We start from the raw sequence: 18,152 nt of genomic DNA, 5'->3' as shown, positions 1-18,152 counted from the left end.
GGTGCTCACCGCAGGTTACATGTGGTCACTTTTATCCCACTCAGTTGTACGGAACATCATCCCAAATCAGTCTTCAAACACTGCAACTGTTCTCTTTTGGTATCTTCTCAACAAAGCAAAACAGAGATCTGATACCTCCGTGCTGTGAAACAGAAATGTCAAAGGCATGCACCGTGCTGTTTGTGCACCAGTGGCACTTCTTTAAAGATTATATTTATTTTTATGTAGTCTGATTTATCGCTGGGAAATTATGTCTCTAATAAATCTTTTTATTTTGGGCTTTTCATTTGTATCCTTGACTCGAGAACGGAAGCTGCACTCAGCACACATTAGAAGGAGAAATACTCTGTACTTTGGAGGGAGACAAGTCCTTTTCAGACCAGCTCTAAACTGCAGCTTGCTAGCTTTCATTGAGAAAACTGCCTACTGCTGCTGTGCTCCCTGAAACAGTTCCGCACAGCAGGGACAGTCAAGTTAAGAGATTCAACCACGTGTCCTCAAAACAGAACAGAATTTGCCCGTGATACTGAAAACCTGCACTCAGCTCAAGCATTTTCACAAGAGCTACAAATCCAAGAATACCGTATGTGAAGCGGCTCACAGTTTTTGAACTAGGAATGTCGATTGATGTATGAGAGCCAATGCAACACCATGCTTATTTCAGTCCTCTTAAGGCAGAAATTTACTAAGCCAGCTGCTGTGGCAGCCAAAACCTTACTGGTCTCATCAACATTGCACTCCTAACACCAGGTGCTGTCCTCACAACAGAGGCAGCAGGATACACACGCACCTCACAGCAACACACTTAGTTGCTCAGGGAAGACCAATTGAACCTAATTCTTTCTATGCAACCTTCCCAGCTATGGCTCCGTACCGGCGAGTGCTTGTAAAACATGCCAACCGTCTGTGCTGCTGGACTCAGCCACACCAAAGCACCTGTTCTGATGCCCAAGGCTGACAGCCCACGCAGTTGTACAACTTTAAACGAAGCAGATAAAGAAAAACCTGCCAATAGTCAGTTTCTGAATGCAAAGCCAGCGCTCTCACATGATGTTGAGCGAGTACAGAGCAGTTCTGCTGAATGCTGGAAAAAGGGTCCTACTGCTGGTTAGGTTAAAGAAAGTTGCAATTAACTTGCTTTGAAAGACAATTCCATATTTGAATGTACAACAGTACAATTCTTTTTAAGGACGCGCTCAGAACTTCACAAATTGTTCAGTCATCGTGTTTGTAAACACGTGTTTGTAAACCACGCAGCCCCTCGTTCAGAAATGCAAAAACCAGGGAAAAAAGTCTCACGAGCGCCATTTCTTGCTTTGGAGCTGTCACTGCGCAGGACCTCAACTACCAGAAACAAAAGGACAGCAGCACTCTGAGCAACATCCGGAATCACTTCCAAGCCCAAAAAACAGAAGTCTTTAAAGCCCAGATTTCTCTCAAACGCCAAGGCTTTCATGCTGCCCACCTACCGGCTTCTTTTAAGGCTGCACCCATTTCACACCTATGTATGGGCGTGCATTTTCACTGCCACCAAGTGCAAAAGCAGTGACATTTTCACCTTATGGAAGATGTAACACTACCTTATTTAACTGCACAAATACTACCAAAGGCACGCAGTTCAGTAACTCTCTTCTGTCTCTCTCAGCAGCACCAAGCAGTCATTTTCCCAGTGGAGCTCGCTTTTCGTATCCTCGACCCTGTTCTGAGGGCAGGCAGAACAGGCAGGACAACAAGATCCTCTGAAATCCTCTCCCCTGCTGGTAGCAAATCCCTGCAGCTGTTTGCTTGAGAACCGCTCTCTCTGACCTGCTCCATTCCCTTTCTCTGCGCACAGTGTAGCAGAACGGCATTGCCAGCAGGTCCAAATTTGGCTGCTCTCCAGAAAGTATTAGAGCAATTCAGATGAATATTATCCATCTAATATAGCAATTAGATTTGCAAACGTTTCTCAACTGCTCATTCAGCTACCTTGCAAGTATTTGCCTGTTATGCCAGCACTCGCAATGTGCAGCACTGAAACGCTCACGTCCGTACCACAAATACTTCATCCCACTGAATGGAACAACTGCCATCAACAAGGAAATCACTTATCAGCTCCCAGCTGGTGGGAACTAACAGCAGCTGTAAGCCACAAAGTGGGATGTAAGCTCTCACTGTGACCTGCTGTTCAAGGGAGTCATTCTACTTCCAGAAACAGAGATTTCACTCCAAAGGCTGCTCAGGCAACAACGCACGGCCAGTCAGAGCCCTTATGCTGTATACGGCACCTTTTCAAGGTCTCTCTCTTTTCTCATCTGCTTCAGACACCTCATCGTCTCGGAACCCTCTGCTGAATTGCTTTCCAACAGCTGCCCTGCACCTGGAGCACAAAACTGTATTCAGTTCCACTGTCTGCGTGACTTTTCCTACTCAATAGCATTTTGTTCTCAGAAGGTTAAGGCAATGGTTTCCCATTGTTCTTTCACTTCTTCCAAGCACTGCGCCTGAGGGAAATCTCTTACTTTCACCTCAGCCCTGCTCTACAAGCCTCACAGTATTTGGGCTTTCTTTAGAAAAAGCAAAACAAACAACAAAATCACACTCCATCAGAGCACATCATCCATCTTTTAAACACAAGTACTTGGATGCAACCAGAAACTGACTTCATTTATGTCCTTCAAAAAACAAAAACACCTCTCTGGCACAAGCCAACTCAACTTTTCCCTTTCTTCTCCTTCCTCCCCCTTTTCCTTTCCCTTTTCCTTCTTTCTCTTCCATTCGCTTCCCCTTCACAGTTCCCTTTTTCTTTCCTTTCGTCCTTCCTTCTCCTCCATTCCCCTCTCCTCAGTCCCTTATCATCTCTGTGGCTCCTCTGGACCCTCTCCAACAGCTCCCTGTCTTTCTCGTACTGGGGGCTCCAGATGCAGCCTCCAGATGGGGCCTCACAAGAGCAGAGGAGAGGGCCGGATGACAACAGAGTAGAGTGTATGGATGACAACAAGGTTTATAAAAGAAAGGAGAATGTAATAACCCAACCTTCACTCTGTGCAAACAGTTTTAAGTTAAAACCCTACCTTTCCAACTACTCTGCTTTGGAAAGCATTTTGGGCTCCAACAGGAGGCAGCATCTACTCACTGATGGTACTAATGAGAGCACAGCAGTCCCGAGGCATTTGGAGAAGGAAAAAAAAGGCAGAGCTACATTCATCTGATGTTGTGCCCAGAAATCTCAGTCATTATCCATGACAAGGTAAAATCCAGGTCAGGTGCTACTGGTGAAGATAAGTAGGACTGCTAGCTTACCAAGAAATGACTCTGTCCGTTTGGAAAGTTCCGTGTTTGTTTCTGTTAATCCTGAAACTTTGCTCTGTGGTAGAAACTCCACTCTCCATTAATAAAAAGGTGAAAAGCAGGCAGGAGGCCCGAAGAACCCGAAACCAGGGAGAAGCAGATATTATGCTGAATTCAAGCCTAACCTGTCAGGAGAACTGGAATCTAAAGGAGAGATGAAACTGGCGAACGTAACACGGGACCCGGAGTATGGAAAAGAATATTGGGCTGCAATCTGAGCTCTCCCTGGGTTCCTCAAAACTAGAAGAGAACGGTCTGCTGCAAATACTCCTTGCTCTCCATCCCAATCAGCACTCTGCACAACTGCAAAATGCCAATAAGTTCCTCCTGCAAATGTTACAATTTCTGCAAAATGTTTTCAGACGACTCATGACAAAAGCAATTCCTCCTCCCTCATCCCTCAAACCTTTCACACAAAAAAGCCTTCACAGAACATATCCTAAGAGGAAAATTCTACTGATTCAATTTACCTCATGCCCGCCACATGTGCAGTGTGCAATCTTATTTGTTTCTTTTGTTTTGAGCAAATCCTCCATGTAAGATGATGCTGAAGTTCGCACCTTAAAGCAGAGCTCGTATACTGCTGCTCGCTGGGATATTTCAAGACAAGAGGGGGATTTTTGAGACAAGGCACCTCATCGCTCATGTTTTTCTTCTGTAATCACTCGCAGGCTCCTTTCCTTGCTTTAAAACATTCTGGTACTGCTATATCATCACTCCTCATTTACGAGAGCACAACACATTGCATTGTTCACAATGCTGCCTTGTTACAAATGCCAGGACATAACAGCGCTGTAAGGGCAGCTCACATGGAAACCAGTATCAAAACATGCATTTTTAACAACTCAAGTTTTCCACAAAAGCATCCAAACATGTTCTTTGGGCTGGATAGATCAGCAGCCTACAAAGCCAAAACGTGAATAATAAAGGTGTGCAATGGTGAAGTACCTGACGTTCACATTTGTTGTCATGATGTTCTGCTCAACTTAATTATCTCTGGGGAAAAAAAAACAAGTGGAGCTTCTACTAAACTGAATCCTTTGGGAAAAGTAATACATATATATTTAAAATATTTCCATCAATATTTTCCTTTCAAATATGGAATCTGAACAATTGCCACCTTTTGCCAACATCAGTAGTTATTCACAGACAGAATTTCAATAATGCTTCATATTACATAGCGTGACAGTATTTTCTTGATCGAGCTAAAGAAATGGGAGAGATAAGAGTATTTTTACAGACTTCACCTCACTGATGTGCATAAGCAAACTGTGCACTAGGTATATTAGCATCCTTCAATACATTTGTCACTGGGCCTCTAAATGGAATGCCTGTGGAATACAAAAACCTTCCAAGTACTGACACTGTTGTATGTTTCATTGCCTGCCGCCTTGTCAAGTAACAGCAGATAAGAAGAAAAAGACTCAGAATGCTTCATGAATTATCTTCAACTCTAGTATATTTATGGGACTATCTTGCAAACATATATCGACACATCCCAAGCTCCTAAGTAAACAAAATAATACATTCCTGAGAAAGAGGAATTTTGTCATTAGAAACTTCAAACTAAGAAGAGCCTTCATTCAACAAACATTGCTTGGGTCTCTGTTCCCTCCATACGGTTTAATAGCCAGAATAACAGGTGCAACACTGCAAGCTCTAAGTTGATATGTGCTCCTACACAGCAGTGATGCTACACGCAGGGTGCTGTACTGGGGCAGGCAGGGACAAGGCTGCTGTCCCCACGGCAGCCACACGGTGCTGTGCTTTGCTCTTGCTGCCATAGCAGCACTGGTTTCACAGCCACAGCACAGCACTGCATCAACTCTGCAGCCCCTGAGCCAGCAGGCTGGACGTGGGCAAGAGGAGGGGGAAGGCCATCAGCAGGGCACTGATCTACATGGATATCGCATACCAGATGATGCCACACACAGCACGAGCAGCTGGGGAAGGGCCACAGCATGTACTGAGGGCCTGCTTTCCAAGGGGGGGCCAAATGCTGCTTACTGCTGAGAGAAGCTGTGGGTTTCCCATCCCTGGGGGTGTCCAAGGCCAGGCTGGATAGCACCCTGGGCAAGCTGACCTGCTGGTGTTTGATCCAGTGGCTGGCAACCAGATGCACTCTGAGGTCCCTTCCAACCCAGGCCATTCTATGATGAGCAGAGGATAATCGTTTTCTCTCCTTGTATGGCCTTTGCTTGATGTTTTTCTTTTTCCTCCTTTTCCTTTAAACTGTCCTTATCTCAACCTATGAGCATTTCATTCATTCACTTTCCAACCACATTTTCTCTCCCCCCCTCTTCCTTTGAGGAGGGGCTGTGACAGCACGGTGTGGTGGCGTTCTGCTGATAACTGGTGTGAAACCACCGCTTGATGAACATTTCCCCAATATAAAATGCAAATGCCCTGAACCATAAACACAGGAAATCAAGATCGGAAACACCACCGCGATGTATTTAGTGCTGTGACGCAATGGTGCTTCTCAATTTGCTCTCTCCAAAATACAATACAAACCTCAGGAGAGCTGATGGGTGGCAAAATAAAATTACTTCTTCCTTTCTGATGAAAGACAGCTGCTCTAACTGACTCTGCTTGAGCAGAGGGGCCTCAATACACCAACTCTCAAGGTCTTTCCAAACAAAGTAATTCTGCAGATTTTCTGAAACAGGGGAACAAGAAAAACGAACACCTAACAGGCAGAACAGAAAGTGATTGCACGTGACTGCAAAGCTTCCTGGGAACTTGCATCATTTGCTATGTTTGGTGATTAATAAAATGGTATCATCCCTGTTGGAAATATCCAAGTAATTTTTGTCAGGACGGTATCTCTGATAAAAGCAGAATTTATTCGCGATTGCAATGGCGGCGTCCCGCAAGCAGGAGCGCCTATGGACACAACATGGCAGCCTTTAGACCCTGTTTTCTCCCCCTTGCCTCCCCCCTCCCCTGTTTCCCCACTGGCTGGGTACTCCAGGTTCACAATCTTACAGAAGGTTTACATTTGCTATTTACTTGTTAATTTATTTATTATCTGGTGTCAGTCGGCAGCCATCCTGTTGTTTCCAAGGTATCTCGCTGCTCTCCTTGCAGTATTGATATGGTGATTTTCTTCAAAGTCTTCGTTAAACAAAGAGCACTGGGGGAACGATGCCAGGCCTTTCGATGTCTCTTCAGGTGCTTCCTCGGGCAGGCCATCACTTGTTCTCTGGTTTGACCTCGTGCAGAATGTTCTTGCAGTGTGTGACAAAATATACATCTATACACCTATGTACAGAGTGTGCGTTCCTGGGAAGTTTTGTCTAGAAGATAAGTGATGTAAACTTATCAGAGATCTTCCCCAAGTTAAGCAGAAGGACTCCCAAAAAGAACTATGATAGCGGAGACCGTGAAATAAAAATAATATTATCCAATTTTAGCGCAGAAACAACATTTGATTCCCACAATTCCCCCCTTTTTCTTTTTTTATACATTGTTGATTTCTGCAGTTCCTTTTTTTTTTTTTTTTTTTTTTTGTTAAGGTTCACTTTTATAGACATCTCCCTCGTCTTCACTGTCTTTATCTCCCATCTCCTCTAACACCATCATTTTATCCACATGTAATGGCTCCATTGGTGTTTGCTTCAATAGTGCTCTCTCTATCATTCACTCTACCAGTCCCCTCACACAGGGGATAACACAGCAACCAGTGGCCATCAAGGCTCCTGCACTGCTATCAAAGAAGTAAATGTGGATACAGTCACCCCTTCCATTCACCAAACCAGGACTCCAACCATCCAGTGACAAAGTATCTATTCCTGATTTTTCTGCCACTTCATTGACAAGGGTGGCACCAAGCCCTTGCAATGCCTTTGTTATTATGCCATCCAAGCTGTGTTACTGGGATGAGGGTGCAACAACGGGTACCCAGCGTTACATATACACTCTTTTATCATATCTTAGGAGATCCTATTTTCTCAGGCCACTCTACTTGTGGCATCTAACTGTCCTGCAATTCTCTTTATTGCACTTTGTATAATTTGTAAATCTCCATTGATTATAACAGATGTAGTTAATTCAATCTACATTCTTGTTGATCATCACCCACCAGGACAGTGACTCAAACCCTGCAACAGTCTGATTTCTCCCCTTAAAATCATCAGGGACAACAAGTAGAGAAAAGTTTAAATCCTTTGCTTGCCCACATACCAAACAATACTGATATGCAATGATGTTTGTCACAAGAGATACATAACATTTACATCAAATGCTGCACTCATCAAATCAACATTTCTAACGATTACAAAAGCCCACATTTCTGTCTCTGGATTCACAATTTTAAGGGTCCAGCTGACTTCAGTTCTCATTGTGTTCGAGGGACCTTCTTAACTGTAGTATTGTATATCCACAGTGCTTTTACTGTTGTTTGGGATGTTAGCAGCACCTGGAACAGACCTACCCACCTTGGTTCCAAGGGCGAATCTGAAAGAGATCTGCTATACACATGTTATCGAGCCATATCAAGGCCTTGGGCTCTAGCTCCTAGAACCAGTTTCTCTTTTTCTCAGAGCTATTCCTGTAGACTTATCACATGCTCAGTTAGTATTTCGCTCCCTACTTGGGTAGAGGTCCCCTTTTGTACAACATAAGGCCTTTTGTACGGTATTGTGAAAGGACTTAACTCCTCTTTGGCTCTAGGTTTTGTTCTGGTACTAAGGAGAGCCAAAGGCAACAACTGTGGTCAGGATAGTCCAGCTTCCTGGCCCAGTTTTACACCCTGTGATTTAATTACATAGTTCATCTTTTCCTCCTGACCACTCGCCTGTGGTCTGTGTGCTGTGTGCAATTGCCAATTTATTCCCAATGCTTGCTGACCTGTTGGACAATCTCTGCAATAAAATGAGTTCGCTGGTTGAAGGGGATTGTTTCAGGACACCCAAACCTTGGAATAATCTCCTGCAAAAGCACCTTGGTTACTTCCTTGGCTCTATTGGTCCTGCAAGGGAATGCTTCTGGTCACCCTGAAAGGGTATTGGTTAGAACTAGCATATATCAAAACCCTCCTTTTTCCTGGCAGTTCAAAAAAAAAAGCATTTTGCGATTGCAGCCCTGGAAGGTTCCCTTTCCAACAAGCCCCACTTGCACCCTGTTCCTGGTACTAGGATTGTACAGTTACTTTCTGGTGTCTGTACCCCCATGTTTTATTATGTTCCCTTAGAACCAAATGCTATAAAATACTAACGGGCAGAGCAGTGTGTCCATCTGGGTATGCACCCATCTGTCAGCTTGCTCTCTTCCCTTCATTAATTAGATCCCTATCCTTTTAAGAGTACCTTATAGGTTCTGACTAAGGTTCAGATATTTCAAGTGTACTGTCTGGACTTAAAGCCAGTTCTCCAATTTCTTTTCTTTTAGCTGCCTGTTTTGCCACCTGATCCACCATCACATTTCCAGTTTCCTGCAGTGTCACTCTTCTGATGTCCTTTACAATGTTTAACAGCCATGATGTTCTTTGGTAGATTTACATCATGCTGAATTTGTTTTCCTTGTGTGTAAGCAACCCTTACTCTTTCCAGATGGCACTATGAGTAGGTACCACCCCAAAAGAACATTTAGCATCTGTCCATATAGTTAAGGTTCTTGTCAAGGCAGTAATTTCAGTGGAAGTCCCCACAGGTAATGGTTTTGCTTCTATTACCTTGTCAGTAGCAGCTACTGCATGTCCTGCCTTACGGTTTCCTTGTCTCACAAAACTTGCTTCCCACAGTCCCTGCCAGCTGTGATTGTTTTACTGCACACTTACAGTCATTTCCTTCAGCAGTGCTGGAAAGCAGGTCCAGCTGCTGACCTCTGCATTCAGAGCTCAGTGCACACTGCTCAGAGGTCTGAAGGTTCTTCTCTGAAACCCTCACGCACTTCCGTGTTTACTCAAAGGGGGCAAAGCTTTCATGGACTCCAGATTAGAAGACTTCTGTATCAGTGCAGACACTGTAATTCATATATAGTTTGTATTTTCTCTGGAGATAGCTTTCAGGAATGTTCTTGCTACAGCCCTAAGTTTCCTCATTGCTTTTTTTCCTGAGGCAATAAACTAGAAGTTTAAAAAAACATCCGAACAGCCTCAAAATACTAAGTGTAAATCAATAAAAGTGTATGTAGCCAGCAGAGCGGAGAGATTTGAAGCTAACACTTGGAGTGAAATGCAAAAGCTGTTTTTGACAAGTTCTGAGTTCTCTAGTTCCCTACTTCCTGTGTAAGCTTCTCCTGGTAGGACTGCTGGTCCTACTTGGAAGCTTACTCAAACTTTTTATACTTGGAAAGCTCACACAAACTGTCACCTGAATGCTGCCTGGCAACGCTGCACACTTTGAAATAAAGGTGAGGAGGGGGAAAAAGTAATCTGTCACGTCTGTAAGTTCTCTTCCAGGCCACTGACAAGCAGCTTAGTACCAATATTCAGAAGGCTCTGTGCTCTCTTTCGATCCATTACAGTAACACACGCATCAAAAGGACTATACGAGAAGAAATACAACCCACTTCTGCACCAAAAGACCTTCAGTTTTCAGATGTCATTTAAAAAAAAAACCAAAACACTTCTTTGAAATGTACAAATGATAGTGCTGAGCAAGTGTCCAGCTCACCTGTGCTACACCGACAAATGCACAGAGGTGAGTACGTTTACAAAAGGTAAAAACCTAACACCACTCCTTCACTCTTAGACTCTCCACAGAACGTTAATGGGCTGACATTGTTCTTAGGGTACATTTTGTTACACGTGGTACTTGCTAGAATTTATTCACAAGTTCCTTGCCTCTTGATTAAAGACCAATTAGTGTAAATTTCTTTCCCGTAGCTTGCCTTTCTCTCAGCTTGGATTCTGAAACCCAGTAAGTCTCAGGATAACAAATGGTGTATTCTTATAAAGAAAAAAATACATACCTACTTGAAATTCTTTAATCTCAAGAATCAATCTTTTTTTCCTTTCAGGTCTTAATTTATGGCATCTTTACTCAAATATCAACCACTGAAGTTTCCTAATGAAACGTTCACTTACTGCACCTTCTAGCAGCACGTTGCCAAGCACAGAACTGCTGCTACCCCAAGAAGAGGGGTTGGGAGCAAGGCTAACCACCACAAGCCCAGGTCCTTTTTTCAGCCATAGTCAATTAACTCTTGAATAACTTCCCAAATGTCCCTGGGCTTGCCAGAGTCCCCTGGCACAGCCTGAGCCTGGTTTGCAGGCGGTTCATACCTCGGCTCCAGGGAATGGGAAGGAGCCGTGGATGGAAGGGGACAGGCATTGAGTGCTGGGAACCCAATGGCACCAAGCTCCAAAGCCACCAAATTGAGCATCTGGGACATGCCTTCTGTCTTCCAGGGCCACCTAGAGATGAGGCTGTCCCTGTATCAAGGATTTGTCCATGTAGGTATGCCAGAGTCCTCTCAAGTCCTGTGAGGCACCAAGGTGAGAGACTGATCCCTTGGGGCCCTAGGAACGTGACATCTGGGGACACTGAGAGATGGGAGAATCACAGAATCACCTGGGTTGGAAGGGACCTCAAGGATCATGTAGTTCCAACCCCCCTGCCTAGCAGGGAGGCCAGTGGGGACATGGACAGTGGGGACATCACGGTGATACGGGGACATCGTGGTGATGTGAGGACATCATGGGGACACAAAGATATAACGGAGATATGAAGACAGTGGCAATATGGGGGCATCATGGTGATACGAGGACAGGGGGACACTTGGAAGCAGGTGGGTGACAGGGACATCAGAACACAGGGAAACAAAGACACGTGTCTGTGGCAGCGCCCACTAAGCGCCCTTGTTGCCAAGCGGGAGATCAGGAGTGAATGAAAATCTGGCAGTGGCAGCTGGGTTTCCCTTTCATTCATTGCTGCGAAATCCAAAGACCAGGACTTTTAGATCTATGACATCTCGGAATCGTAGGGTCATAGACTCATAGAATGAACAAAATGACTCATAGAACCACAGCATCAGAGTATCGTAGAAACATAAAGTCAAGGAATCATTTAGGTGTGACAGGACCCCTACAGTCTCATCAGGAAACGCCATGTATTTTCTGCTCTCTTTACATAACCAACATCAGGAGTCACCATCCAGAAATCTGCACCATGTATCTGAAATGTCAGCAGTGCTGCTTTGTCCTTAGGACACGCAGTCAGGCAACCAAAACTTCATGTTGGGCTTTGGACTCACTGGCTATGTGCCTGAGTTTCAGCAGAACGAAAGATGTCTTACTGGTTTTGTTCCTGTGATGATCCAGACTCCTGTCATGGCTTGAAAGAAAGTGACAGATGGAAAGAAACAATAAAACACTGATAAATGGCTTAGAGCTATAAATGACTCAACGGTTCCTCAAGGAAAAGCGCCAATTTTAAGTGTGATGTCTGGCAGAATGGATAGCTGGTCACAGCCTCGTGGGACATTTCCCATAAATAAGAGAGCTGCTGTGCTCTGAAAAGATCACTTGGATGTTTGCTTTGGAAACTGCCCAGAGAGCGGTCAGCTGGAAGAGTTTCCTCTGGGCTGCTTCTGCTCTGCAGTGTTTGTCAGGGAGCTTATCAGTGCTACGTTATTTGCTGTATTTAAATACAGACTGACATCACACTTTGGTGAGGTGAAGACTGTTTTTAATATAAAGGCAAAGCAGGTGGGTGATACTTGGTAGTAACTTCACATTAAAGGTTCCACTTAGGAAAACCCTCTTTGCTGGTTTGATGATACCTAAAAAGAAATACCAAGTTCTTAGTAACAGCAGAATGTTGATAAGTAAAGTGGGATGGAGTCCAAGGTTCTCAGGCTGCTCAGCCAGCAGCTGAGCATGGAATCATGGCATCTTTTAAGCTAGAAAAGACCTAGGTCTAGATCAGGTCATCCAACCATTGACTCAGCACTGCCAGTTCCACCACTAAACCCACACCTGTGACATGTCACCATATCTGCAACATGTCACCCTGCTGGGCGCCGGGCTCATGGCGCCGGGGAGTAGGTGTGGGGACAATGGCATGGCACGTCCATGGTTGGGCTTGATGTTCTTAGAGGTCTTTCTCCAAATTCAGTTCTCCTAGGATTCCTAGGGATTCTAGGACATTAGGATTCTAGGATTCTGGCATAATATTAGGATTCCTCCCTTTGGGGCTCGGTGCCGTTGGGTTCCCAGTACTCAGTGCCCGTCCCCTGATCCCTGGCTCCTTCCCATGCCCTGGAGCCAAGGCAAGGGCTGGCTGCATGCCAGGCTCAGCCTGTGCCAGGGGACTCTGCCAAGCCCAGGGGCATTTTGGAACTTGAGGGGGGTCCCAAGAGGATAAATGCAGCCCTGGCTTCTTGCAGCCTCACCCAGCTTTCAGCACACAGTGGAAGATGAAAGCGGCTGCTGTCATCGTGCTCCTGCTCCTCGCCTCCACGTGCCTCCAGGCACAGGTAGATGGGTTCTTGGTAACGGGATGGCTCGCAACCACTTTCTCCTTGTGTTCCCTCACTTCCTGCTCTTTAGGTCTCCCTTCCTGCTCTCAGTCCCCTTGTTTCCTCTCTTTGGGTTCCTTTGGTTCCTTCTCTTTGGGTCCCTGGGTTCACTTGGTTTCCTCTTTGTGAGTCCTACTGATTTCCTTTCTTTGGGTTTCCTCTTTAGGTCCCCTCTGTCCCCTCTCCTTGGGTCCCCTTGTTTCCTTCTTTGGGTCTCCACCTTCTGGTCTCTACCCCAAGCCCAGATCCCCACATTCCAAGGACTCCATATGACATGTGGAAGAAATTGGGTCTGTGGGAACCAGTTGGGATTTTCCCTTTAAGACCAAGGGAAGGCCATATGGGGTTGTTGCGAAGGCATCACCCACTGCCATACGCCTTCCTATTAACTCTGACCCAAACTGTCCCTCATTCTCCTTCCCCAGCTCCTGGATGACTTAGAGGTGGGAGCAAGCGGAGCTCTTGAGATAGGGGTGAGTACTGTGGTGTCCTCAGGAGGTGCCTCCCATTTGGGGAGCCCCAGTTCCTCAGCGGTTTTTTAGGAGATTTTGGTGCCCACCGGGATCTCCTCATTTCTCCCACCACAGCTTAAGTTGCTACAAGGGAAGCAGAACTCCGATCCCCATCCCCCCGTGGTGCTGGAGCTGCCTGTGGTTGTGGATCTTCCTATCAAGGTGAGTGACACTGGGGGACCCCTGTATCCTGCAGGCTGCTGGGCTGTGGTGGGACCCCAAATCTCTCTGGACTGGGAGGTGTGGAGGGGATCAAAAAGGATCCAAGAAGAACAGCGCCATGCCTGTAAGGTGCAAGTGGTTGTCGTGGCACCATAAGGACCCATAAGGTCACCCAAAGAACACAAAGGGTTCTGGTGCCATACAGACCGAACAAAGTGACCGTAAGGTCACCACCTGCTCTTTGACTTTCAGGATGAAACATTGGTGTGAACCCTGTGCTGGCCCCACTGTGTTCCATAAGGACTTGATCATCCCTGCATGTCTCCATCAGATCTTCGAAACAACACAGCCCATTTTCCCATTAAAAAAACACCAATAAACAACCCCAGCAAAGCTCCTGTGTCTGTGTGTCCCTCTATTCTTGCATCCATCAGTCCCTCTGTCCCTTTGTCCATGTGTGCCCCATTATTCCTGCAGTAACTCCATTATTCCACGATGTAATATCCAGTGGGTTGAACACAGTACTGAAGTCAAAGAGATGGCACTGAGTGACACTGGGGGGGACAGCCCACCAGAGATAGCACTCAGTGTCCTCTGTAGCCCTCAGAACAATTTCTGACTCTTTCTGGTGCCGTTTAGATGCATTCAGTCCCTCCTGCATTCAGTCTCCCTATGGGGCAGCTGCAGCCCCTGCCCTCTGCTTCCCTCTCCCTCTATCTCTTCTTCCCTCCATCCCTCCCTCCATTCTTCCTTCAATTCCTCCTCGCTTGGCCTTGCCTTCTACCCACCCTCCAAGCCAGTGGCAGGGCACCCAGTCCATTTAAATTGAAGTCATAATAGGGTGCTGTAGTCCTGGTGCTTTACAACCCTAAAAAAGCTTTTTCATTTTCCCCTTAATGTAGTCCACCACAATCTTTCTCTCTTGCAATTAGTGATCCTTCAAAAGGCTGTGATCTGGCGAGGTCAGCCAAAATTTCCTGGTGTATCCGTTGTTTCAAACATACAGAAAAGGGGACCTTTTACTAAGTCAAGCTTATGCAAAAAATAAAGAAGTGTTTTTTGAGGTTGCTTACATTCATTTTCTTCCCAAATAATTCTAATATAGTTAGCTTTTTATTTCCTTCAATCCTTCCTACAATATGGCAATCAGTGCTGAAGGAGAAAAAAACATATTTGAAAGAAACAGAGAAAGACAAGCTCATTGTCACTGATGCGTCGTTTTGCTGTTCTTGCATTCTGCCTTTCCTATAAACTCTCTGCACTATTAGCTTTTTGGATCAAAGCCATTTTCTCTACACATAGAGTTATACAAACGATATTGCAGAGCCTTTGGTTCCTCAGCACTGGCCTCTGTGAAGGGATAAATGGCTTTTGCCCTGTTGTAAAAAGGAACTACTAATACCAACATGCATTTCTTGTTTTGAGCTCCAGCACGACCTCAGTCGTGGACTGAGGTCTTGCAAAGTCAATCTGCAGTCATTCCCATGGGCTTTCAGCACATTGGTGCTGGCCTGAGGCTTTTACGCCAGCATAATCAGCATTGGTCATGGCACAAGCATGACAGTTTTACACCAGCAATCCACTGTCTTCCTCATGTTATGTCACAAATCAATGTCCTTCACTCTGCTAAGACTGTTTGTTTTTGCTCATGGATTAAATGGATTAGACAGCTTTTAGTAAATTGAGGCACAGTCCAGTAATGTTTGCCTTCTGCCACTATAGCACAATAAATTTTATTTTCCCTCACTCAGAGGATGGATCTTTTCACACTGTTCCCCTTAACTTCCCTGAAGCTGAAAAGAGACGTTCTGCCAAAACAATGGATTCTACCACAGCATGACCTGCACTCAACTCTTTCAGTCTGAGTTTGCCACAGATAATCCAGGATGTTTCATGGCTATCTGGATATCTACTAAGAATCAGAAAGTTTCTTGGATTCCCAGTGGTCACTTCAGCTGTGGATCATCCCCAAGGATCCACCGTTTTGTTGTGGGGGAGAGGATTTAGTGTGCTGGGCTGGGCTGCAGCTACAGGGACAAAGACAACTGCTAGCAATTTAGATCCCTTGGGGCTCTTCTTGCAGGCTCCATCTGCAGTTCCCAAAGGGCCCTGGTCTCCTGCAGGTTCTCTCTGACAGCTGTTAGTCCCAGGCAGGCACCTCAGGAACACCAGGGCCTCTTGAGATGGCACTGGCTGCTCGTGTTCACACAGTGGAGCTCCGTTTGAAAATCTGACGTCATCTTCAGTGTTTTTCAAACACTCAGCACCTCCTCATCAGCTGCCCTGGTTCAATCCTGTCAGTAAAACACCTACACTATAAGTGGAATTTCTATCACAAGAAAACGTGACCTTTCAGGATGGGTATTCACTGCATGGAAAGAAATACCAATCTTTCACTGTTCTTGCATTGACAACACTCTCTCATTCTGTGCATGTAACTGCCCTCATTTTACAGGTATTTCCACCTGTCCTGATTAGGCTGACATGTTGGAAGGCACCTTTCCAGCTGCCTGTCTCAACCTTTGTACTGTCTATTGTTATCCCAATTTCCTCTCCCCTTAATCTCTGATCATTTACAGCCCTTTTAATCGGTTCAGTTCTTGCTTTGAGTTTCAGGGAGTTAATGTTTGTCTGTCCTTAGCAGTTTGTCTCGCCATGTCCTTAGCCAGCTTACTGCTTAATTAATATGCCTTTCTTATTAATATTTATCATTTCCTATCTATGTATGTAAAATATTTCCTGTACAGTTATCTGTTGGGAAGGTGAACTTCAGTGCAGGCATACAGCCGAGGAGTACGTTCTGTTTCTTCTATTTCTTGGTTACCTGGTTATGCTTTACTGTTCTTTGTTTAAACATAGGAAAAACCCTTCTGCATCCATGTTCTCTGAGGAGAGCAGGTGGCAGCTGCTACAAAGGATCTCAAACATTCAGTGCAGACTTGAGTAGAGAAGTTTGATGTAAGGAAAAGCGATGCAAGTGCCAGGTGGCATTAAGCAGACAGAGGTGGGCAGTCACATCGTCCATGCGGTGTTGGATGTTGAGCAACTGCTTTTCCTGCCTATGCATATCTCCTTAAGGGACACCCTCGTCCACATCAATTGGAGAATGATGCTCCAGAGCCAATTATAGAACAGACACAGCTCACAATAACTTTCTGCACTTTAGAAAGATTCACAGTATATACAATGCTACTCCTGTGAATGTAAGGTACCGAGCGGAGAATCAAGGAATCATTAAGGTTGGAAAAACTGCTAAGCTTATCCGGTCTAACCATCCACTACCACCAACATTGCCCAACAAACCCTGTCCTGAAGTACCACCGTCACCCTTTCCTTACGCACCTCCAGAGACTCCACCGCTTCCCTGGGCAGCCTGTGCCAATGCCTCGCCACCTTTCTGAGGAGAAACTTTTCTTAATATCCAATCTGAACCTCCCACGTTGCAATGTGAGGCCATTCCCTGTAGTTCTGTTGCTATTTACCTGGGAGAAGAGGTCCCATCTCACTATAAAATCCCTCCAAGTAGCTGGAGGGAGCGAGAAGGTCTCCCCTGAGTCTCCTCTTCTCCAGACTGATCCATCCCAGCTCCCTCACCCACTCCCTGTACGTCTTGTGCTCCAGACCCCTCACAGCTTTGTTGCCCCTCTCTGGATACACTCCAGGGCCTCCACGTCTTCTTGTAGGAGCGGCTGGGCTGCAGCTACAGGGACAAAGACAACTGCTAGCAATTTAGATCCCGTGGGGCCACTGGCAAATCACAGCGACGATCACATCCCCGCTCCTGACTGCCCCGTTTCAGGCTGCCATTGGGCTCCTTGGCCACCGGAGGGCACTGCAGGCTGTCACCGGCACCCCCAGACCCTTTTCCTCCGTGCAGCTTTACAGCCGCTCTGCTCCGAGCCTGTAGTAACGACGCCTGGGGTTTCTGTAGTCGAAAAGCAGCACTCGGCTCTTGTTGTTAAAGCTCACGCAGTTGCAGACGTAGAAAAGACAATGAGAACTTCAGACTTCTCCTCATCCTTCCCCCCTGCACTGTGAGTGGGATCCATCCTGTGTGATCACTGCCAGCCACATGCACTTGTGTTAGGGTGCCTTGGCATGTTTGTACAGATATTTATTTGGGTCCTAAATTGACCAACTGAACCGAGTTAGATTCCGAGAATCATAGACTGGTTTAGGTTGGAGGGATATTAAAGATCATTCCCCCATGGGAAGGGCTGTCACACAGTAAATCAGGTTGCCCAGAGCCACATCCACCCTGTCCCTGAATGCCTCAAAAGATGGGGCAATCTAAAACCTTTCTGGGGGACCTGTTCCTGTGCCTGATAGCCCCCATAGTGAAGAATTTATTCGGTCCCTAACAAAGACATTAAAAACAGCAGTCACAAGATGGAACCCTGAGGGATACCACTTATCGTTAGCCTTCACCTGGACACAGAGCTGCTGACCACAGCCCTCAGGCTGCAATCATACAGCCAGCTACTTATCCACTTTTCAAATCCACGTATCTCCAAATTAGAGATTAGGATGCGGAGTGAGACCATATCAAAGCCTTGCACAAGTCCAGGTAGGTGACTTCAGTCAGCTCTCCACTGACTACCAGTGCTTTCATTTCATCGTGGAAAGCCACCAGTTTGGTCAGGCACGATCGGCATTTGGTGAATCCATGTCTAGGATCTTCTC

The 18,152-nt window shown here is 45.8% G+C and overlaps 1 long non-coding RNA gene across 1 annotated transcript; it reads right to left on the bottom strand.

The window, feature by feature from the left end:
• Nucleotides 1-6,157: 6,157 nt before the first annotated feature.
• On the bottom strand, nucleotides 6,158-9,342 carry LOC128091812 (uncharacterized). Its single transcript, XR_008211518.1, has 2 exons — nucleotides 9,005-9,342; nucleotides 6,158-7,788 (listed from the first exon to the last, which is right to left on the bottom strand). It is a non-coding gene; the product is annotated as an uncharacterized LOC128091812 (long non-coding RNA).
• Between the last annotated feature and the right edge of the window lie 8,810 nt (nucleotides 9,343-18,152).

The sequence above is a fragment of the Tympanuchus pallidicinctus genome, unplaced genomic scaffold (assembly GCF_026119805.1).
Source record: "Tympanuchus pallidicinctus isolate F22 unplaced genomic scaffold, pur_lepc_1.0 scaffold52, whole genome shotgun sequence".
NCBI classification, from domain to species: Eukaryota; Metazoa; Chordata; class Aves; order Galliformes; family Phasianidae; genus Tympanuchus; species Tympanuchus pallidicinctus.
The sequence above is the reverse complement of the archived record's forward strand: the minus strand, read 5'-3'. Positions and strand labels throughout refer to the sequence as shown.